Source organism: Stegodyphus dumicola, chromosome 2 (genome assembly GCF_044657685.1).
Source record: "Stegodyphus dumicola isolate Sdum_Otavi_A_Nest chromosome 2, ASM4465768v1".
In the NCBI taxonomy this organism is placed as follows: domain Eukaryota; kingdom Metazoa; phylum Arthropoda; class Arachnida; order Araneae; family Eresidae; genus Stegodyphus; species Stegodyphus dumicola.
In genome coordinates, this window is record NC_140769.1 from 113,336,617 (window position 1) to 113,361,243 (window position 24,627).

A 24,627-nucleotide genomic window follows, 5' to 3' on the forward strand; every position below is an offset into this window, starting at 1 on the left:
AATATAACTATAATCAAAATATATTAAATACATTCTAATGTTTCTGTTTATAGCTGGTATCTTCGTTCCTTAAGATACAATGCTATATGGTAGGATTTAAATTGTATAATTTGAACGTTTTAGTTAATTCGTTTTATAACTTTCATGAAAAGTAAGAAATCAATTGTTACTATTTTTATTAATTGTAAAGGTGTTAAATAAAGCAATGCTTTTCTTTATATATTAATTATTATTCATTTTTTTAAGTTAAGATAAACTGTTCTGTTATTAAAAATTTTTTGCATAAACTTACAAATTTCTGGGCAGTATAGTGATAAAATTAAGTAAAATATTTACACAATTGAACATGTGGAAAGATGTATCCAAAAACTTATATAGGTGTATTTCTGTAATTCAACTTAATTAAAGGCAGTTTCTTTGAGATTAATAAATATGAAATGCGCATAAACTGAAATCAATGAATTCACATAAATCTGTTTTATTTTATTAAGATTTATTTTCTAACCTAAGCAAGTTCGTGAAATATGCAGAAACATCATTTTTTAAAGGCTTTAATGTTATGAGCATGCATTTAGATTTCGAATTATTTCTTAATAATTTGCTGTACATAGTAAATTATGGATATCATCTTTATTACTTTAAAACAAAAATTCAACAATAGCGAGGGATTTCATTATAAATTTAACATATTTTTACTGGAAAATAAACGCACGGAAGAGGTTAGAAACACGTACATGTCACTGCCGTAATGCAATGTTTTGAAGTCACAAACATGGACGCCGCTTGTTCGGCGGAGTTTCATTCCCCGATAGAGGAGGAAACCGTGAACCCTTCCTGCTTCTATTCTAACCTCCTTGGCTATATTTCGAAAAGCGTTGTCACTGCTCGTTTTTGAATCGTAGAGTTTGTTAATAAAAATTTTCCAAGTTTACAAAATTTGAAATAAAAATAGCATTACCAAACATTAAACACATTATTATTATACAAGGTCATATTCTGACATTGAAAAAAGCGCGCGATTACATATGACGTCATTTCATATCAAAATGTTTCGGTTAATGTCAACAATTTGAATAAATAGCCGTTGTTGGGAACTTTTTTGTTTCAGGTTAGGATAACTGACACGATATGTTATTGCCACGCTAATTCTTTTATTGATATTGAGAAAAAGTTGTTATTCAGATTAAATTTTAATCGTGACTTCATACGTATACATATTAATCTGAAGTGTTCAGAATTTTTGTTTTCTGGTTTGGCAACAAAAAAATTATTTACGAATTGGTTGTTGCTTCGAAAGAATGAACTGATTTCATTCATACTGAAATGTTTTTATATATTTTCTCTTCATATTTGGCTTATAGAACTTATAAATTATATTATTTTGCTTTGGTTGAAACTCGCTCATCTAGCGGCCTTGCCCGCTATTAAAATAATAAAATGCAATAAACGAAAAATAAATTCTCATTTCAGTAAACGGATATTTGGTCTGCTGGAAACAACAATATCTGGATGAGTTTAGTACTAGTTAATCCAGATGTTTAGAGTTCTACGGCACTTAAAATTTTACACCCCGTTTAACTAAATACATGAATTACGTTATCTATACGTAATAAATTCGTTTTCTTTAACATCTATGTAGTAATAGCTAATAGCAATATATCTCTTTTATCATGAAATTATCTTTTCAGAACTTTCCATTATCTTGCTTCACTTCGTTTTGTGCAACTTGAGTATTGTCAGTACCCTTTGTTGCCTGTTCTAGCAAACTATTTCTTTCATTTTGTTCTGTATAGCAGCTCATTTTTTTCTTCCTGCCACTGGTATTGCCTTTAGTTCTTTTTCTGTGTTTTATCTAATACGGTATATCCTTTTATGCTTCTCAAAAATCTCATCTCCGATGCCATTTTGTTTTCTTTCTTCTCCGTTAATATCCTAGTTTCCTTTCCATATAACAAAAAAGCAGATAGTCATTGTGTTAGGAAATTTAATCATCGCATCTTTTCTTTTATATAGTTAGTGCCCTTTTGTACGCTGAAATTGCATTGAATCTTGAGTTTCTTTCTTAATATAATGGCCTTATTCTGAAACTGATGACATTCGAAGATATTACAGTGCTGACTTCTTCATGTAGTATGAACTTTAACAATATTTCCTCTCAGATATTAAACTTCTGAAAATGAAACTTAAGCTTCATTCTTTTTAAAGATAAATTTATTTAAAAAAGTTATGTATGATTTCACTTGGGTAAAGGATAGGATGACAAACAACGAGGAAGCTATGTATTTTTTGCAGTTATGTTATATTACTGTAATCAAAACATATCTGGAAGTATTAATTTAACATGAAACATATACAAGAAATCGTTAGCAAGCAATTTTCAGAAGTTGTTAAAACGTTGGTCGACAACTAACAGCAATTTGTATTCCATTTCCTTTTACCATCTACAAATAAAATTGTTTATCATGAATTAAGAATTTTACCTTTAGATATTTTCCCAAAACAGCCAATGAAACTGAGAAAACATGCATTAAATGTTGGTTTCATAATGGAATTGCTGCAACAAAAATGTTTGAAATATTACAAAATGGCTTTCAGGACAATACTTTTTTTAAAAAAAAGAAGAGTTTATACTTAGTACAAGATATTTAAGGTAAGCAAAGCATTCACCTTAGATGAAACAGGCTCTGGCAGATCACTAACTTCAACTAACGTGCAACACGCTGATCAAGACAGATGGTACGTGTATAGGTAAAAAAGTATGGCGGCCAACAGCGATGTACCATGGATCAACTGGTAGTGCCTTCCCATACTAACTCTTAAAAAATACAAGTTTATAAGAATTTAGAGAGAAAGGTTGAGAAAATGGGCAACTGAAACTTTCCAAATGATCTAGACCTATATATAGTACATAGTGCAGTACCACCGAACGCCCCGCATCCAGTATTTATTAAAAATGATGATTTAAGACATAAAGAGATTATAATCGCTGATCAAAACAGATGTCCCTTTCTTAGCCGTCGTCGTATAACAATTAGGGATGTTATATGGACAAGTTCTTCTATCATATGGATTCTGCCAAGCAGTTTTGGATGATCATGCCGGTTTGCAACACATAGCTTCTCCAGTTGTTTTTAAAAGGTTGAATATTTTCTTAAATCAACAACGAGTTTAAGTAATTCAGAAGATACTTTCTGAATGTGAGTCCTTTTTATAACGCATTATTACCGGTAATGAAATACAAATCTATGCTTCTGATACAGAACCAGCTTAGCATTTAAGTGAATGGCGTTCAGAAAGTGAAGCAAGATTGGAAGGATTGTTGTCAAAAATCGAGATATTATATTGATATGGTTTTCTTCGATAAAGCTGCCGCATCATGAATATATACAAATTCGAGATTGTTAATTAAAAATATTAGTTGAGTGGTTCCTAAAATTTACGTGAAGCAATTCGTCGAAAAAGACCCAAATTGTGGCGAGACAATTCATCGATTTTGCTGATCTTTTCCTCGATAACGCACCTGCCCATAGTGCCCTTGTTGTTGGCGAAAAATTCAATAAATACGATTCCGCAAGCTCCGTATTCATCAGATATGACAACATGTCACTTTTTCTTAATTCCTAGACTAAAACTGTCGCTTCTTGATCACCGTTTTGAGTTTATTGGCGCAATAAAACAAGCTTCTTTGAAAGTCTTGAAATCCCAAGAATGACACTGAAATATGTTTCGAGGATTGTAAAAAAACTTTGGCACATGCGCATTGCAGTTGGAAAGGATTAATTTGAAGCTGATGCAGCAAATATTGACATAAACTTAAGCCATATATTTTACGGAATTCTTTCACAGTAATATAGCGTAAATAGACATTTGGTCATTTTATGTCAGAGATTGGTTTGGTCTGCTTTTTTTTTTTATATAACGGCAAAGAACTCGAGAGCTATCTTCCTAAGGGGAGGGATGTCTTCGTAGAGGACTTTCTAAGAGAGAATGTCTCCTATTTACGTAATGCACGAAGAAAACCTAAAAACGCACATGCAGCCATGGAAATGCGTTGTGTTTATTTTAATTCCAAGTTCTGCAACACGCTTTTCTGGTCGACTTGCAGAGTGAACTCATTACTGACGTACTAACTTCAGCACATGTTTCGCATCGGGTTGATGGACGACCAGAGCAGATGGATCCAAAACACTTCCCAGGGAAAAAGCTTTGTTGTCCTACATTATCAAAGTCTGACGACCTGGTGGCTCATCGAACAGTTCACGAAACCTATCCATCACCTGTCTCATATTTTCGTTGTTGTACTTCCGTTCATGGACCCACACACTTCTTTTTTTCTCCAAACTAAAGTCGCTGTTATCTGTCATTGTTTATAAGTACAAAAAGGAGAAACAATAAATTGGTCAACGTGCAGACTTTATTCTCTTTCCCGGGCAGTCATGTAGCAGTAGCGTGGCAATCACATTCAATTTCGTGTGAGGAGCAATGCTGTCGTCAGTGGGTCAAGATGGGAGGTTTTAAATAACTTATCACCTTACACTATTGCACACATTTAGTTCAGTCTAAAGGAACCCTTCTGGCCACAATGTAAAACGTAAGATATAGAACTTCCCCCCTCCTATTTTTGAGTCTGTTACGTGATTTTTGAGTGAAATGTTTTGATGTGTACTTTTCACTGTTGGTTTTTTCAAGTAATGTTTTCACCACATTGATGCTTATGTTTTCCTCGATCTTCATTTATCAGCTTCCATTATAGTCTGCTTCATATTTCATAAATAATCTGATAAAATATTTAGGTAAAATCAGTTAAAAGTTTAAGCGAAAAGTATTTTCTATCCAATTTAATGACGTACATAAGTTCCAAAAAGTAGTAAAGCAATATTATATTGTAGAGTCACTTAGGCTTTTTTTGAAGCAGGAGTAGAGGAAAAATGAGCAATGCCCTCGCCGGGGCTTGAAACTGGACATCTCGAATATCCACCAAGTGTGCTACAGTAACACCACAAAGGCATGCTGAAAGCGGAGAGAAAATACCTTATAATATCAACTTGCTTAATTTTCAGTTATCTTATAAAAAGAAACAGAAATGAAATTACAATTTTCTTTTAAATTACTCTAAACCAAAGTAAAGTCTATTAAAGCTTAAGCAGCGGAAGCGCATAATAAGGCCGGCAATGTCTACTTCTTCACCTGAAAATGGCATTAAACAACAATCTCTTCAGAAGTTAGCAAATAGTATACTTCCAAAACACAGAAAGAACTCTACAGCATCTTTTATGTTTGCATTTAATAATTAAAAGCACTCATTTTTTGTACAAATGTTCATTCAGTATACCTCTGGAAACCTTACAAAGGAAAAATCAACTCCTCCAAAAAAAAAAAAAAAAAAAAAAAAAAAAAAATGAGTCAAAGTTTAAATCAAAAGCTTCTGCATCTAGGCAGCATAAGCAAAAGTACTTGTTATTTATTTATTTATTTACTTCTTCCTTTTTTTAGAGTTTCTCTTCAGCTTAAGTTTCCAAAGATTCACATCTGCAATATGTGCCCTATTTTGGAAGAAATACCTTAAAGAATACTATCCTTGCGCATATTTTTCCGAGTTTCGAAATTTCTGCATTTGTTAAAAATTTTGAGGAAAGTATGTGCCATGGCTGTATGCTGAATAATAAATGAGATGCACAACGATGTATTTTCCTCAGAAAAAGTAGAAAATCTCCTTTAGAAATAACAGAATATTCTGTTAACGCTCAAAATGAAATATAAATAAAGAATACTTCTAAATATATCTTTAGCAGGCTTGTAGAACGTAAAAAATATCCTCAACGTGTAAATCTCACAAAATGTGATAGGAGATTTCATTTCACTTTTTGCTATCCTAGGTGGAAGAATAGTTTACTGCAGCAAAACAGAAAAAAAAATTCTATTTTATTATTAAAATTTCCAAATTATTTAGCAACGCAACCAAAGCAAGGTTAATGGGCATTTCATTTATAAATTTTAAAAGAATTACAGTAGAAATTAAAATACCCGCATCTTCAGAATTTGCAATCTCTATGAGCTAACTTACCGCTTTCCTCCACCATTTTGTTTTCTGTCTTTTTTTTTTTTTTTTTTTTTTTTCCCTATTACGCTGGCTAACATTTCGTGTGGTTACGTTCAACTTCAAAAGAATTTTTCGTGCGTTTTACTGAAATTGCTGTGATGATATACATCACATTCAGATATTTTCTGTTTTTCTCTGTACACTGATATCGAGACGAATTACATTCATGATCGTCGGGATATTTTTCTAATAGTGACGCAATGGTGAAAGAGGTTTCTCTAAGGAATTATTTTTAGTTCATTGTGACTAGATATTTTCAAATCCAGTGCAGGACAAGATAATTTCGGTATTTAAAGGAGGTAAAGGAAAACTTTAATGAAAGCATAATTCTGTTATTTTAAACATTTAGTTCTTTAATTCCATACATGATACATTAAAACCACCTAAAAGACAAAAAATTTCAAACGGTTTACATCTCCTGTGTTGTCTTAAAGAATAGTAGTAAGTGACTCTAACTATCCTACCAGAGGACTCGAGTTTGAATTCCGGAGAAGGCATGGATGTTTGTAAATGCATAGTGTCTTTGCGGCAGGGGGATACTCTGAGTATATGACGAGCCACAAATCCTCTCGTATGGTTTGGTGGTAGGGGAAGAGGGGTGGCAGACCCGGAGACCACTCCCCCACGGCCCAAGATGTTCTTCCTGAAAATTAGGGTGGAACCGGGCAAAATCGTGGTGCCCAAGGTTCTTGTCAAACGACAGGCGAGATGCTTTTTCGCAAAACTGGGGTGGAACCAGGCAAAATCTTACTGTGACCTATATGGGGCCTAAGACTTTTGCCAAATTCAGTAAAATATCTCATGGTGACCAAAGGCGTAATCAAGGCGTAATCTTTTACTCTTTACCACGATGAATTTCGTGAGTTTTGTAACGATATTCGCACCTCTGATAAACATTCGGTTAATCAGAGAACTTCCTGTTTGTCCAGAGACTAATTGTCAGTAAAGAACTATCTGCGGAAGTGAGTTAAGGAAATGCCCTGGGCAGTTTCCGAGCGAAACTGCCATTTTCTATGCCGCTAAATGACCAGCTCAAGGATGTCGTAAAGGACTCCCTTTGAAGCGTCCCCAAAGACGTCTAACTTAAAAGGAAAGAAAGGGGATTTTGTGTGTGCTTTTATGCAGAGAAAGACTTGAGTAAAGTGTCGCCAGCGACGTAAAGCCGCATCCAGCAACCGGTTTTGTATTATGGCTGTAATGTTTTTATTATTTAATTTTTATTATTCATGAAAACCTTATTAAGTTTTAAAATAAATATTTAAAAGACAGCTGCTCTTTTTCCTTCATCCATCATAGGTGATTAGACGTTACAGCTAGTTCTGATGAGGTCAGACAAGTGAAATTAGTCAAAGAACAGCAACATCTTTTCATTTGGTCACCATGAGATATTTTACTGTATATGTAGAGACATTATGTTATTTCGAAGGCAGGAGACATGAAAAATGAGCAATGCCCCCGCCGGGACTCGAGCCACGAACCTCTCGAATACGCGCCTAGTGTGCTAACCACTATACCACGAAGGCATGCTAAGAAGACGGGAGAAATACCTTGTATACACCCCCTTTAGGGTACCCAATCGCCAAATCCTGATAGTGGAGAATGATCCTCCATAACCTTTTTTAGTGCTGGTGCCACTGTAGAGACATTAGATTATTTCGAAGCAGGAAGCATGAAAAATGAGCAACCGGAACTCGAACCACGGACCTCTCGAATACGCACCGAGTGTGCTGCGCTAAGGAGGCGGGAGAAATACTTTATATATATTTATTACCGAAATATAAAGCGTGTTAATTCAATTGTTTTCAGTGGTGAAGTTCAGTTGTGAATATTACAGATTTGAAAGAGATGTGACTGCTCTGATTTTGGAAAAAAAAAATGTCTCGCTTTATTTCATTTTTGCTCTCGGAAATCTGTCTAACATTTTAGGTATTTCATATATCCCTAAATTCAACATTTCATTGAGCTGTTTCTTAAATGACAGTTATTTTTTGTTAAAATATTCTCTTTAGTAAATTAATCTTTAACCTAAGTGTTTATATACTTCAATATTTTCAAAATTTGACCTGCTTAAAAATTTTAATATGATTTAATTTAATTACCCGTTTTTCCAAAAACGAAACGCACTTGAAATAGATATCCAGCATTTTTTTCACTATATCATAATTTTGTTGACCTTATGATTTTCCTAAAACTTGTATTCAGGAATCACGATTGTTTGATTTTTGAATACAGTTCTGATCATACAAAAACATCTTCATAACAGTGGAACGGCACTAACAAAATTAGGGTCAATATAAACACGTTTCAATACGTATCAAGTAACAATACAGTAGACTCCCGATTATCCACGCGTGCAGCACAAAGTGTTTTTTTTTTTTTTTTTTTTCAAGCGTAAAGCAAAGAAAATAAAAATGTTCACAAAACTGAGTGAAACGTTACATTTGCTAACTTCGTGCTTATTTATAGCAAAAATATCCCAGGCCTTCTCGGAACCTTCCCCTCTGATGAGTAATTGATTTCTTACTCACCCTTGCAGTGTCCGCTCCACCGCCCTCTCTCGTCTTAATCTTGGAATTCGAGAAATTGGACTTCATGGGGAGAAACTTAGTGAGGACCAACAAGCAGGCGACGATTTCCACTATGAAAATTTGAAGAATTTGTTTTAAAAGAAGAGCTATCTTTTGAAAAAATTTACAATTCCGACGAATCGGGACTTTTGTGGAAATGTCTTCCCACTCGCACTTTAGCATTTGAAAGTGAAAGCCGGTGGACATAAACTTAGACTTGTCGTCATTGAAAAGTTTAAAAAAAAAAAAAAAAAAAAAAAAAAAAAAAACGAGATCTTTCAAAGGCCCGTTGAAAGATAGAAAATTTGCCCGTTGATTACTTTAACCAAAAAAAAAAAAAGTATGGATGAACTGAAACATTTTTCAAGAATGGTTCGAAAAAAATCTTTGTTCTTCAAGTGCGTAAACATCTTAAATCGAAAAAGCTGTGCTATTGATCGACAACGCACCTTCTCACTCCAACAAACGTGCTAAAGTCTTCTGATGGACAAATTTTTGCAAAGTTCCCCCCCCCCCAAACGTTACTGCGCTAATCCAACCCATGGACCAAGGAGTCATTGCGACAATGAAGAGAACATATGGAACCAAGCTGCTAATGACCAAAATTGAAGAAGGTTATGATCTGAAAGAGTTTCGGAAACACTTTACAATCTTGGACTGCATCTGCATGGGACTCAGGGAAACCGTCAACCCTCATACAATCATGGAGAAAACTCACGCCTAATGTTGAAGCCAACAACAACCTAACCTCTTTGAGTTGTGAAGAAGAGAATGAAGATGTAGACACGCCCACGACAACTCTTGCCGATATGGTGAAAACAGTTTCGGGTGGTGAGAACGTCGATGCTGAAAACATTAACGAGTGGTTGGAGTGTGACGTCAACGAACATGGCTTCGAACGCTTGACAGATGACGAAATTGTGCAGAAAGCAAGGGGAGAGACCATGGAGGTAGGAAAGTACTTCCTACCTCCAGACCGATAATGAGAGACCGATAATGAAGGACAGCGAAGTGAAGGCGAAGACGAGCCCACTGTGCAGATGCGGAAGACTCACGAAGCGGCTTTGCAACAAATGGACGGACTGCTGAGCTATTTGGAAGAACAAGACGACGCGGATTTGGTTGAGAAACTTATGCTATGAAAAATGCAATCTCGGATCAAGAGAAAGGGCTTCCAAACCAGGAAGCAAACACAAATGACTGATTTCTCCAAAAAGGTGTAGTTTTACAGTTATGCTTTTATAATTACATAATACATTACAGTATAAAACAATACATATGTATTAAATTTTCTGTGTATCCTTGACGACTCTCGTAAGCACAAAACACTTTTCTGTTTTCATTAACAAAATGCATTTTAGGTTAGTTTTGAGTGATATACTAAAATATTAAGCGGTATTTAAACATTTCCTGCTGTTTATTTTACGTTTTATTGTACATAAAACGATTTTTCAAAGTTGGAATGACTGTTTCCTCTTTTGCAATACCCGTTTTTAGCTTTTTTCGGATTATCCGCGATTTTTGTTATCCGCGGCGGCCGCGCCACCCAATTCCGCGGATAATCGGGAGTGTACTGTATTACATATTCACTCGTTTTGTTTACACGAATATTGTTACGCATACACGTAATAAAGTACAGACATATTTACTGAATATCGGACTATTTCCGGAATGTATCAGAAAGTGGCACTCTATATCAAAATGCCTCTATACTGAAATCTGGTCTTCACAATCCGTGAAACAGAGCAACAAAAAAAGAGAATTTTCATTTATACACAGTGTCTTGCTATCTGAAGGTTTCTTAATTCGGAGCTTTTCTTAAATGCTTATTAAGAATATCAGTTACCAACTATCAATTAAATTTTATTTTCTCATTTATTACCAATTACACATTAAATTAAATAAATACATTTAGAATTGTCCTTTAATAATTATACTGATGACATAAAAATTTACAAAAAAATCTTATTTCAGTATAAACATATTTTTGTCCAGTTTTTTTTGGATAAACTAAGCGTGCTTAACTTCTCTTTTAGCTACAGAAACGCAAATTTTATAAATTTGTAAATAATTGCATTTAAGTTACCATGATTTATTTAGCATAGCTTGTAATGTGGAAAGTCAGTATTTTCGTATGAATATAACGATCAACCTTTAAAAGTACTTTTAAGAGCTTTTAAAAAACAACATATTGCTTAAATGTGAAACAGAAATCAAAACATGTATCCCGCATACGATGGCATCATACTATTAATAACGCTTTTCTCTAAAATTCTTGATTTATTTCGATACTGTCTATACATGATTTTACGATTAAAGCCAGGGAAAAAAAAAAAAAAAAAAAAAAAAAATTGCAAAATTCCTATTATTCTTTTGTCAAAATTATTATTAAATATCCTTAAGATTAAAAAATCATTAGATGGAATTTATCATAATACCAGCTGATTTCTTCTTTGCTCCTGATGCAGAGCGGCCTGCACCTGCTAGTCCTCGAAATCGATAGAGTCTTGATTTTACCTATAAAACAGAAGGCTGATGCTTTGCCTAATTTTAGACTTTACTTTGGCGTATTTCTTCTCTCACATTAAATATAGTTAACTCTTGGTCTTTAATTATTGGAACATATCATAAGTTTCGCTAAAAACAGAAAGTGATGCAAATTTAAAGGCATGGGACATAGCTTACAGTAAAAGTTAAATTGCAACTTACTGAAACAATACACAAATGTTTTGATTATCAAAAAGTACGGAGGGATGTCTCTAATGAGTGGATGTCTCTAATGATCTATGGATAACTAGTTTATATTCATGTTACATATGGGGAAAACCATAAAAACGCCCATGCAGCCAGCATGATTGCTTCGAATTGAACCCAGGTCAAACTACCAGTGTTCAGCGACTTTAACCACTCAGCAACAACTGGCTTGGTTGTGAATCAAAACCTTATTTTGTTAGATGTTTCAACTTTAGCTATATCACAAGTCACTTGTAGCGACACCATTCGAAATACTGAAGCGCCCTCTGTCAAACCCTTCGAGTCGCGATTTTCTTTTTGCTCGAGCGGCAACAGTAAAAGAGTTTGGAATAAAAAATAAACATTAGAGCTTTTTTTAAAGAAAAAGTCATCATCATTTTTTCATCCCTGCTTTCTTGTTGATAAAATGGTTTAAAGAAGTTGTTTTTTATAATTTACTGTAAATATATTTGCTTCAATTTTGTTTCAGTACGAAAAATCATCTTGTTTTAATTTGTGTTGTAAATATTATATATGAGCGGCTTAAGTGTTTGTCGCCGATAGTTTATTGGTTGCTTGCGTAACTGTAAATTGTTTTATTCCCCGTGCAGTGCAGCGCGTGAAGAATATTATGAGAAAGCTAAGCCGGAAAAATTAGAACTACAAGAGGACGTGCATTTAACATTTAATAAATAAATTTAACATGTATATATAATAGAATTCGGAAAAACGCAAACGGCAAAAACCGGCAACGATGAAAAAACAAATAAAATGAAATAAATAAATATCTTTATTATATGCGGCTTAAGTATCTGTTTGTCGCCGATAGTTTATTGGTTGCTTGCGTAACGGTACTAGCCAATGGGGGGAAATTGCCACGGCACAGGGTTGCCGTTTCAATTGAGACGTAGACAATTTCCTGTAAAACTTGCCTTTGCTATGACCATCCATAAGTCTCAGGGCCAAACGCTTAAGCGTGTTGGCATTTTTTTACCTGAGCCTGCATTAGGACACGGTCAACTTTTGTTGCTTGTTCAAGAGTTCGTGAAAGAACGGACGCAAAATTAAATATAATGGATGGTCCTCTGCAAGGCGAGCTTAAAAATGATGGAAAGATCTACACAAATGTAGTGCACAAAGAAACCTTTGACCTGTGAATTCACATTTTATTATTTAAATCACCTTTATTTATTGAGCTAGCGGTGGCTTTTAAGAAATGTACCGCCAGTGGTTTCCTTCATTGAGCTCTACTTTAAGCAATTAAGCAAGTAGAAGGGGGAAACCCCGTGGGACAGTAAGCAAAGGGCCGTGCTCGCCGCCTGTCCTGGGTAATTCAATTTGAATCAGCAGACACCTTTGCACAAATGATTTTAATTACAATTTATAATATCTAGAACAGCGGTCATTTCGTATGACCGCCGAGCTTTCTAGTTCAGTTATAAACCACGAGGCCTAGTATTTTTATTTAATTTTCATTCAACTTGTTTTTCCGTTTTCATTAAGATACTTATTAAGAATGATAACTTGCCGACAGTTTAAGACAGGTCTGAGTCGTAACTGTTAGAGAGCATAGTTAATTTCACACCATAGAGTTATACTCGTATCTATTGAAATTAAATGAGTAGTAAACCAATAGCTTCATTAATGTCATGAAATGAAACTCAAACAACAATACTGAAAAGCAGCAGATTTCTTCTACTCATTAAGGAAAACAGATGAATTTATCACTTATTGTTCTTTACCTTTTTCTAGCAGTAAATGCATAAAATAATGCATAAAATATTAACGTAACTCTAATGCATAAAATATTAACTTAAGTTTCGCACTTAAATTTCCTATCCTATAAAATGTGTTGTCCTAGTTGACTTTAGAACTGTTGGTATGCTTTCAAAGAAGTTTGATCCATTACAGAGTATCAGATATTTACCAAAAATTCAAACTTAACGATGGGAGGATGTAAGACGAAAACAGCACCAGAATTAATCAAACAAACAAGCAATGCCTTTCACGAACACTTCTTTAGATAACGAAAGAAAGAAATAAACAGTTCTTGATGGGATTCCTTTTTATCTACCATCAGTGTATATAGAGCTGAAAGTAAAAGGAAAACAAACATGATTTCTATTAAGAATTCTCTTTTGAGATCTTGCAAATAAATGGTTGAAGTAACGTTGAATATATTTTTGTTTTTATCAAATGCTAATATTCTAAATGATTATAAAACTGGTAAAAAATATAGTAGATGCAACATTTTGAATTCACAAGATAGAAAAGTCACCGACGGTTTGAAGTTAATTTCAATAAAAGAAATATAAGGGCGCATGTTTGCCAATTGCATATTTTTTTTGTCTTTACTGTAGTTATTGGCCAGCTTCTAAAAATACATTAACAATTAAATTTTGTTCATTTTTATCCTTGTACGAAGTAAAGGAAGTATTGTAAAAGCGAAAAATTTCGAGTATCATATTTCAGCGGAAATATCCATTTTGGCTATTCCCGAATTCATTTGGATGATTTGTTTGCGTGACGTTTATACGTACGGTCAGAATAAAGGACCCGTTTTTCCAAAGCGAAAATCAAAATGGATTTAAAATGGATTGAAAAGGGATTTTCTGTTACGCCTGTACCTACGTATACATGTATGTATGTATGTATCTCGCATATCTCAAAAACATTAGCCGTAGAACATTGGAATTTTTAAAGTACGACTGCTATAACATGCAGTTATGTACCTCCCTTTTTTATTGGATTTGGCAATATCAAACGTATATACACCCACACCCATACCCGGCTTAAAAATCCTTATTTTCGAAATCTGTGGTCGTAGTGATGTACTTCGAGAAACAGAAGGGCTTTAAATGTCAATGTCAAAATATATTCATGTTTTGACAATGTCATAGTTTTACAAAATTGAATTTGGTCCAAATAACGAAATCTAACATTTAATGCGGTCTCCCGTTTCCTGTACATATATTTGGGAAAGTTTTATATTAGTATGAAAAATAAAAATACAAGAAATTTGACTCCAGTACGAGAAAAATTGACAGGATGTTCAATTTCAAAATTTACAGTTTTTGATGCTATTTTCAACTTGCCTCAAGGAATCTGTTAATTAAGTTAAAACAATTCGGGAAAATAAGTTTAAAGGAAGTGTAGTAAAAAATGTGTATAATTTAATAGGCCGCTCAAAGAAGTCCACACCAGACTGTAGTGTCCACAAACTTTAGTGTCCAGATGTAGTGTCCACACCAGATTGTTTTTGGCAATATTATTTTTTTAAAACCCTGGCCTTAATTTTATTTCCACTTATTTTCTGTCTTCAGCATTTCATCACTAAATAAGTTTTGATACTTGATTTTGGGTTTCAAAGAAGAATAATTTTGTACTGTAGGTCTCACCTTTGTCCTTCGAATCGTATTGAGCCTCTTTCAATAATAACACCATCTTTTAGTTCAGGCGCCACTGTAGAGTCATTAGGTTTTTTGGATGCAGGGAGAATGAAGGCGTCCAGAAAGGAGGAAGAAAATTCCTTATAACCTCGGTGTGGAAGAAAATATATTGCTGTTTTGTATCTATTTCAAACAAGACCGTAAATTATTCGGAATTGCCAACTTTATATTTTATAAAATTAATAATTTTGACAGATTCTATTATTACTATTGCTTTCCAAGAGGTTAAATTTTTCCAAGGAAGGGGTTTTGTTCACTTGAGAGACACGGGTGTAATCAGCCTCAATGCATTCTTCGTTCACTACAAACGCAAACGAAGTTTTCCCAATCTCTATGATATCCCTTTAAGGCCCACCAGCAGCCGAGCGGTAAAGTCGTTGAATACTGGTAGTTCGGTCCGAGGGTCGAAAACCGGGAGCGGGGTCGTTGCATAGGCGTTTTCGTGGTTTTCCCCATGCGAGCCAGTTTTCCTTAGAAAGTCCTCCACGAAGGCATCCCTCCCATTAGACAGATAGTTCCCGAAGCTTTCTCTTAATCTTATATATAAAACTATATCTCCCTTTATCTTTCGGTTTCATAAAATAAAGTTACTCGGAGAAGATAAATCAATATATTTCTAAGCGAAATCTAGAAATATTAAACACATTCGCTTCCAGACAATCTCAAATATCGTCACAAATCTTGAGTTTTAAGAGATTAAATATTTTATTTTTAAACCCTCTTCAGTTTTATTATTACTGCAAGCGAATAGCATCCGCTCTTTTATCGCCAGTTGTTGGCGGCATGATAAAAGATTTTATCGAAGGAAACTTTTAAGTTCTGGAACTTTGCCCTAATCGACTCCTCCATCTTTTCCAGGCTCTAAAATATGCACAGTTTGAAATAAAAATTTAATGATGATTAATAACATTGCGATCATATTGCAAGTCATAAAATAGTCACGAACTGTACTGCAACTTTATCGCTGCATGGGATCTTAACCATTAATCTTGGAGGTGTTAACAAAACGTGAGAATGCGAGCATGAGAATTCTTAATATCATAATTTTTGTGGAAAGCCTCAGACGCCATTATATAGAATATTTGAACTGCGTGAGTTTGTATACCAAATTTTGAAGGAGAATAGCATAATACTGTTATAAATATTTAATTTTATTGCTAACTAGATGTTTGCCTATTATTTATAAAAGTTTATTCTACCCGAAATAAAATTATTAAAGATTGCAACAAACGTACATAAGCAGTGTTATAATTAACCCGCTAGCACACGCGGCGGGTATGTCATACCCATGTACATTTTTCTTTTTGTATATTTCTCGCCCATTCTTTCATAAAAGGACGAAACTTAGTGTAGCTGAGTTCAAGGTCACATACTTAAATGGGGGAAATTCCTGAGGTGGCAAGTGCAACGGTTTTTTAGGACCAGAATTGTTCGGGCATGTCATACCCGCGCGTGTACTGGCGTTTCTCAGTGAGTCACTACGCACTTCTCGTTTTCAAGCTTTTAGTGTAAGTTTTCGCCGTATATTCCTTACTATGAAGAGATGAAAAGATTGAGAAATCTTCTTGAAACAGTTTCTTCTGATGAGGATTCATTTAGTGAAGAAGAGGAAGATGTTGATGACGAAGAATATAATTAGTAATCATGATCTATCCATATAGAGTAGTGATTCAGATACAGAAACAGAAAATGAAACTCTAAAATGTAGCAATGAGTTCTATGTTGGGAAAAAATGGAGTAAAATGGAACAAAAATAAATTCCGGACTAATGTTAGAATTGGCGCCAAAATATTATAACTAAACTTATCAGGTTCAATGTTCCGTCTTACTTTCTTCGGGAACATGCAAGGACCTGACTCGGAACAGAGAGCTTACTAAAGCTATGTTCAATAACTGTGGGAAGTAGACAGGATACACAAGAAGGGTATACAAAACCCTTTATTTTTCTCTATTTACAATAACTTCCGTACTTCGGAATACAAAGATCCACTACTTGTGGTCTAAACGTAAAACTATAAAAATAAAACTAAACTCTAATTTAACTTTAAAATAATAAACGTGGAAGATTGGCCTTATATTAACAGGAAGCCGTATGTAGTACAGAGAACTGTGAACACTACAATACGTTTAAAAATTATCAAGAGGATTAAACCTCTGGCCTGGAAGGCAACCAGCAACTGAGTAAAACTTCTAAGGTAAGCGGCCTGCTTCGACTAACTGCTTCCTCTCTCTCGCTTGGCAAAAACCCACAACTTAAATACTTGGCGTTCGCCAGACAAACTTTGCATAAATACTTTAACGCTTATAATTCTGGCCGGAAGTAGAAAATAAGAAGTGATAGTAAAGATTTAAAATAAAATAAACATTAGTAAAACTTAAGATCCTTACATACTTCCCGCCAGAGTTCATTAGTTTGAAACTGAGGTCTAAAACGAGCTTGTTGAAAACTTTTAGCTCTAGAATCTAACGCGAGGCCAATATTTTACAAACATTTCTCACTAGAAACTAGAAATTATAAAAGTCGTTTTTACATTATCAACTGCATGGACAAGATTTTTTCATCTAAACAGGAGCTTTTATTCAGATCTGGTTCCTTCCAGAGATCTGGAAGCAAAACTAGTTTAATGAAATGTTACACAATGAAATGGCAAGTAACATGTATAATTATATTTCTCTTAACATTCTTATTTCATTCATGACTATTTTAATTATCTCTCCCCGTGCTCTCTGACATGTGTTGTAAAAGAACACCAAACACGAATGTGTTTCTGTCTACGTGTTCAACACTTCCTCCTACAATCAAAACACTAACGTGTTAAAATTCAACATACCAAGACCTCGTAACACACCCTAATTTCAACTCTAAACCCTGAGGTACTATTCTGAAAGTGGCTAACTCTGAAGTGTAGCGTCAGAGAGCCTAACTACATCATTCAACCTTTAACACATATTCACCATGATTTAGTCTTTTTACAGTCACACGAATAAAAAAAATTTTAAACATTACTTTCACTTTTACCATATCACGGTATTTCTTAACATTTAAAATAACAGTTCACATTGTATATAAAAACATATTAACATGCCGTTAATTTTACACATTTGAAAACATACATTAGTAGTACATTGTTAACTTCTATTCTTTTCAAAGCAAGTGCCAATTCTTTCTACATTGAAATACTACATTTCAAAAAGTCTTTCAGACTAAAACTTCTTTCTTGCCAGAAAGTTTTAAATAAAATTTATACAATAACTTTTACAATATTTAAGTATTTACACATCGCTATTATACATCAACTTTAGTTTTACACGCGAGTAATTGAAAAACATAATACCAAAATCGGTAACAACTCATTTCTCGCCCTTTTGGCGATAAAGGTAGACCTCGCATGAGGTAAAACTTCTTGAAATCTGCCACTTGCAGTAAGAATGAAAGATTAACTTAAGTTTGCAAAGTAACATAAAATTTTACTTATCTTTGTGATATTCGGACATTCTTTTCTGAGCCCAGTCCTGGAAAGTAGCGTAGATTGTTGTTTGATTTATCCTTCTTCGTGTGCGGGCTCGGCCTTCAGTGCCTTCCTCTAGAAGCTTTCTTTTTTTTCCAGTTCGGTCACCCTTGAATACCTTCTTTTTCGTCTCTGCCTGTGGTCTTGGCCGTTTGATGGCAGCTGGTCTTGGCGGAACAGGGAAACTTCTTTCGTGTTCCTGCTTGGACCTCGTTGCTGGCCGTTCAAATTTTCCTTGTAACTTTTCCTCCGCCGCTGGTGGCCCTTCCGCAGTTCGGCGACATTTGCTGCGGAGAGTCCTGTCGGATGAGTAGATCTTCCGTTTTAGACCCGGGTTATATTTGCCGTCATTTCTCCTGGCTCTCTTTGCATACGTCGTCCTTCTCCCTTCTTCATTCTGGGGGTGTTCGTGAACTCTCTTTTCTGGACGGTGGAACGGCTTCTTTTTCTTGCTACCTTCAATTTTTCCGCGGGGCAATTTTCTTTTCACTTGCTCCTGCCTCTTATTGGCTTGCCCTTGTACTTGTCGTTTTTCCACCTCTGGAGCTTGTGCCTGCGGTGTCTGCCGTGCCGGATCCTGCAAAAGATCTGAAAATATTTGCATTTTATTACGATCAAAGTAGGGTTTGATTTGATCAATGTTTGCGGAGCACGTTTCACCATTTCTGGCTTTTAACACTACTACAGCGTGAGTTATTTTTTCTATAACATATGGTCCTTCAAATCGTGGAAAAAATTTGGCAGTTTTATCTTCTGGTGCTGAAGAAAGTGAATGCTTAATTTTTAAAACTTCATCCCCTACTTTATAAGTTACTCCCCGTCGTTTCAAATCATAATAGAGCTTCTGTTTTCTTTGTGCTACTTCCGTATTCTTCTTTTCTTCCTTAATTAGTTTTTCTATGTCACCCATTTTAAATTCTGGGGCTCTTTGTTGCACATAAAATAATTTATCTAACGGCGTTATAATCTTTCTGCCTAAAAATAACTCAGCAGGAGTTTTGCCCGTTGTATCATGTTTTGCGGTCCTAAGGGCGAAAGCAAATTCATTGACATAGTTATCCCAGCTTTTATGAAAATTTTTAACATAACTATGGATGATTTTCACTATATTTCTATTGACCCGTTCCGCTATATTTGATTGCGGCCGATACGGGACCATTTTTAAATGACGTATGCCCAGTTTTTGGCACATGTCTTCAAATATATTACAAATTGAGGACCATTATCCGATATAACTTTTAGGGGCGCCCCGTATTTTAAAATATATTTATTTAAAATAGAATCAGTAACTAATTTCGCGGAGGCTCGTTTTAAGGTAACAATTTCGGTCCACTTACTATGATGATCAACCATAACAAGGAGATACCGACTTTTATTTAACTGACTTTTTGGGAAAGGGCCCAATAAATCTATGCCAATTATTTCATTTGGAAATTCGGATTTAATACTATTTAGAAACCCGGCCGGGCGGAAATTAATATAATTAACTGCTTGACATGTTGAGCAGGACTGGACATACGCCCTTGTTGACTTCTGCCGTTCAGGAAAGTAGACTGCCTCGCGTACGCGTTGGATAGTTTTTCGAATACCAGCATGAGAAGCTAAAGGGCTGTCATGGAGCTCCTGCAAGATATTTAATCTAAGACTAGCTGGGATAACAGGTCGAAATTCGTTGTTGGAATTTGTAGTTTTTGTATAAAATAATAGACCATCTATTAGTTCGTAATGGGCCGCCCTATTTCTTATCGCCACAATATCTTGGTGGCTAAAATTTTCAGGATCCTTTAAATACTCATAAATGTTTTTAAATTTAGGATCCTTACCCAGTTCGGTTATTACAGTTTCTAAGGAATGTATTACATGCTGTGAGCATTGCCACCTTAACAGTATTACCTTCATCTATTTTTATTCTTGATAGGGCATCTGCTACGATATTTTCCTTTCCGGGGGTATGCTTGATTACCAGATTATATTCTTGCAGCTTGAGTGCCCATCTTATTAACCTTGGGGATAAGTTTTTCCCTGAGTACAATCTAGTTACCGCCGCATGATCAGAGTACACTGTTATTGGCGCCTTTCCAAAATAGACTCGGAACTTTTGCACTGCTAACAGAACTGCAAGTGCCTCTCTCTCGGTCGCGGAATAGTTTCTTTGTGTTTGATTTAAAGTTCGGCTAAAAAATGCCACGGACTGCTGATTTTGCGAAAGTACCGCTCCTACCGCATAATCCGAAGCATCCGCTGAAATTTCTAAATTCTCATCCTTTTCAGGAAATTTCAACACAGGGGCTTGCGTTAATGCTTGTTTTAATTTTTCGAAAGCACTATTGGCTTCGGCCGCCCACGAGAATCTTGCCCTTTTCCTTTTTAATTTTAACAATGGTTCAGCCATAGCTGCAAAATCTTTTATAAAGGACCTATAATATGAACAAAGTCCTAGAAAAGAAGGGAGCTTCTTCACCGTGTTTGGAGTCGGATACTTTTGTACAGCGATTATTTTTGATTCGTCTGTCTCTATTCGTTTCTGAGATATTTTGTAACCTAAATATTTTAATTCAGGGGCTGCAAATTTGCACTTTTCGACATTAACTTTTAGACCGGCCTCATTTAATAAAGAAAACACCTGTCTTAAATCCTGTACATGTTGGTCGAGATTATCACTAGTAATAATGATATCGTCTAAATAGATAAATGTGGACTTTCCAAGAACAGGTCTTAACACAATGTCCATACATCGCTGAAATGTTGCCGGCGCCCCTGAAAGGCTAAACGGCATACGCAAAAATGCATAAGTGCCAGACTTGGTTATAAAAGCAGTCTTAGGCACGTCCTCAGGCCTAACCCCTATTTGAAAATAACCAGTCGTTAAGTCTAAAGTCGTCATATATTTGGTGGATGTTATGCTCCTTAGAATTTCTTCAATAATAGGTAACGGATATACCGGATATTTAGTTATGGAGTTTAATTTACGGTAGTCAATTGCGAATCTCCACCTTTTTGGATGAGTCAAAGGATAGTCATTATTTTTCTTACATAAAACCACCGGGCTAGCATAACTACTTGAGATGGGCGTTATGATCTTTTTACGTAGCATATCGGTGATATGCCATTCTATAATTTTTTCCTTATTCTTATCATACCGGTATGCTTTGTGGCGAACTGGCATTGAATCTCCGGTGTCAATACTATGGTTAGTAACCTGAGTAAATCCTGGAATATCACTAAATAACGAAGCAAATTCACTTACCACTTGTCGGATTCTTCCTTGCTAGTCATTAGGCAGGTGGTCAAGATTTAACATTGGCGGTTCAGCCTTTTCTCCACGAACTGGTTTCATTGTCAGCTTAAGGGACGCTTCATTAAAATCCAGCGTTGCTTGTGCCTCTGAAAGAAAATCTATTCCTAAAATAATATGTGCTTGCAGATTCTTTACTATGAAAAACGTCACCTTTACTTGTTCGTCCTTGATACGGACATACAGCGGTAATTTACCTATACACTTACATTTTTCTCCTTGCGCCGCTAACACTGTCGTATTATCAGAATTATATATGCGGTATTTCCGAAAATACTTCCTAAAAAAATCTTCTGCCACACAGGAACACTGCGCGCCTTTATCCAGGAGTGCGGTGGCTGGGATATTATTCACCAACACTTCAATCTTCGGAAGAGTCAAATTTTTCACCATTACTGTATTTAACTTGAAGGAAGAGGGGTTTTCGTGGCCTTCGGATTTCCGCACCCTCCCGTCAGCAGAAATCCGTTTTAGTTTAAATTATTTTTCATTTCCGTGCTTTCCTTCTTTTTCCACTGGCCTTGAGACTTTTTTCCTGGATTGCTATTGAACTGTCGACGTTCGCCGGCTGTTTTTGAATGCTCGGGTTTCCTTGCCCACTGATTCGCTTTGCTTCCGTAGCCGTGTGCTTGAGTTTGCTGTAGTCTTGTCGCACCAAATTGGTTTCGCTGTTGATATTGGCGTCTTCTTTCAATGTCAGCCGTTCTTCTACTTTCAAACTGGATTGCTAGCTCAAATAACTTTTCCAGTGTAGTCGGATTTCTTAATTCAATAAAGTCTTGCACTTGGGGCAGTAACCTCGGCAAAATCACTTGAATTATCTCAGGATCCGGACGGTTTCCATACAAGAGTTTGAAGACGTGAATTTTTCTTAAAATAAAGCTTGAGAGGTTTTCGATTCTTTGCTGATATATACTGAAAAGTTCCGTTTCTAATTTCGCACGATCCCTTACAACAAGAAAGGCTTTTACTAGGGCAGTCTTGAAATTCTCGTAAGTATAGGTGGGACTTCCTGCTTGACCCAAGAGACTTCTGCCTATACATTTGAACCAGTTAAGCGCTTGGCCCCTCAAAGCGCTGGTAACTAAGGTAACTTTTTGAAATTCGTGCACGGGGTGGAGCATGAAGTGGTCATCCAATTTTTCCAAAAAACTGGTTACCGGTGAATTTCCATTAAATGTTGCTTCTGGTTTCATCGAAGCGCGCATGGTGTGGACGATGTAGCCAAATCCTTCCAGGGTGGCAGCTGGCATTTCTGGATTCTGAGCCGCTTCTGCAGGCAGCACAGGTTCTTCTTGAAACTCGGCCATGGTTATTCTTCTTCGTTGGGCGCCACTATCAGGTTCAATGTTCCGTCTTACTTTCTTCGGGAACATGCAAGGACCTGACTCGGAACAGAGAGCTTACTAAAGCTATGTTCAATAACTGTGGGAAGTAGACAGGATACACAAGAAGGGTATACAAAACCCTTTATTTTTCTCTATTTACAATAACTTCCGTACTTCGAAATACAAAGACCCACTACTTGTGGTCTAAACGTAAAACTATAAAAATAAAACTAAACTCTAATTTAACTTTAAAATAATAAACGTGGAAGATTGGCCTTATATTAACAGGAAGCCGTATGTAGTACAGAGAACTGTGAACACTACAATACGTTTAAAAATTATCAAGAAGATTAAACCTCTGGCCTGGAAGGCAACCAGCAACTGAGTAAAACTTCTAAGGTAAGCGGCCTGCTTCGACTAACTGCTTCCTCTCTCTCGCTTGGCAAAAACCCACAACTTGTTGGCGTTCGCCAGACAAACTTTTCATAAATACTTTAACGCTTATAATTCTGGCCGGAAGTAGAAAATAAGAAGTGATAGTAAAGATTTAAAATAAAATAAACGTTAGTAAAACTTAAGATCCTTACAAACTGTCTGGAAATACAAAGTATTCTAAAGACGTCTCAACACCTTTAGAGTCCTTGTCATTACTTATCGATGAAGATATGTTAAAACATGCAGTTGACAATACAAATATTTATATTTATTCAATACGAGAAAATTTCACACGTGAACGGGAAGAGTACTTTTCTCAAAGCCTTAGGGATGCAGCTAATAGAAAATGTTCGAAATGAACGACGACGAGCATCTGTGGTTCCTGATTTTGGACGAACACTGACCACCGATGAACATGTTAACAATGGACCACCCTCCAAAAAACCTAAAATGACTTACAAGAGGTGTACAGAGTGCTTCAAGAAAAAAGATAGAAAGACTAGATTCATTTGTGAAAATTGTAGCAAAAGTATATGTATGGAACATATAACCTCATTTTGTAAACAATGTTAAAAAAAATTGTAAGTAAATAACTTTTCCTCACCTTATTGTTCCTGTTTTGTCTAAAATGAAGTATTAACTTGGTTTTACATTTTAATTTCTTTTAAAAAACCGATTAATTTTTTTCGGCAAATTTTTATTTACAATTTTTTTATTCGGGTATGACATACCCGGCGCGTGTTCTCGTGTTCGTCGGATCGGTGCGTGTGCTCGCGGGTTAAGTGAAGCAATATAGAAGCTTTAAAGTCGCAAAAGGATTATTAGCTATATAACAAGAATGGTTTACAAAACTGTAAAGAATGTTCTTTCCATTTCAGTGGCGTAGCGAGGGGGGGTGCATGATGCCCCGGGCGCTGCTCGTACAGGGGCGCCAAATGGTCTCCAAACAAAATTTTACGGAAAATTTCAGTTTTCATTTTGATCGATTTCTGGAAAATATATTTAAAATTAATAACTATTGTAATATCATTAATCATTTATTTTCTTGATTTGTGTGATAAAATGTGTAATAAATGTTTGCAGTACATTAGCCAAAACGTTCTTCCTGACCACTTTATTTCTCCAAAGTAGAGGTATATTTTTTTTTTAAACGAAATGCACGTATATGTTCCGCTTTTTATTTTAAAACGATTTCTCAAACATATCCACTT

General features: G+C 35.4%; 1 protein-coding gene across 4 annotated transcripts in view; it reads right to left on the reverse strand.

Annotated features, from left to right (window-relative positions):
* The window catches only part of LOC118192927 (chondroitin sulfate N-acetylgalactosaminyltransferase 2-like), a 154,350-nt gene that overhangs the window by 25,533 nt on the left and 104,190 nt on the right, over positions 1–24,627 (reverse strand). Inside the window, exons 2-3 of one of the 4 annotated variants that reach the window (XM_085811038.1) lie at positions 2,668–5,010; positions 2,481–2,554 (exon numbers count right to left, since the gene is read on the reverse strand). The exons of the other annotated variants lie outside the window; for them this stretch is intronic. The gene's annotated coding sequence lies outside the window, so the exon portion shown is untranslated. The remainder of the gene's footprint in view (positions 1–2,480; positions 2,555–2,667; positions 5,011–24,627) is intronic. 4 annotated transcript variants of the gene reach the window in all.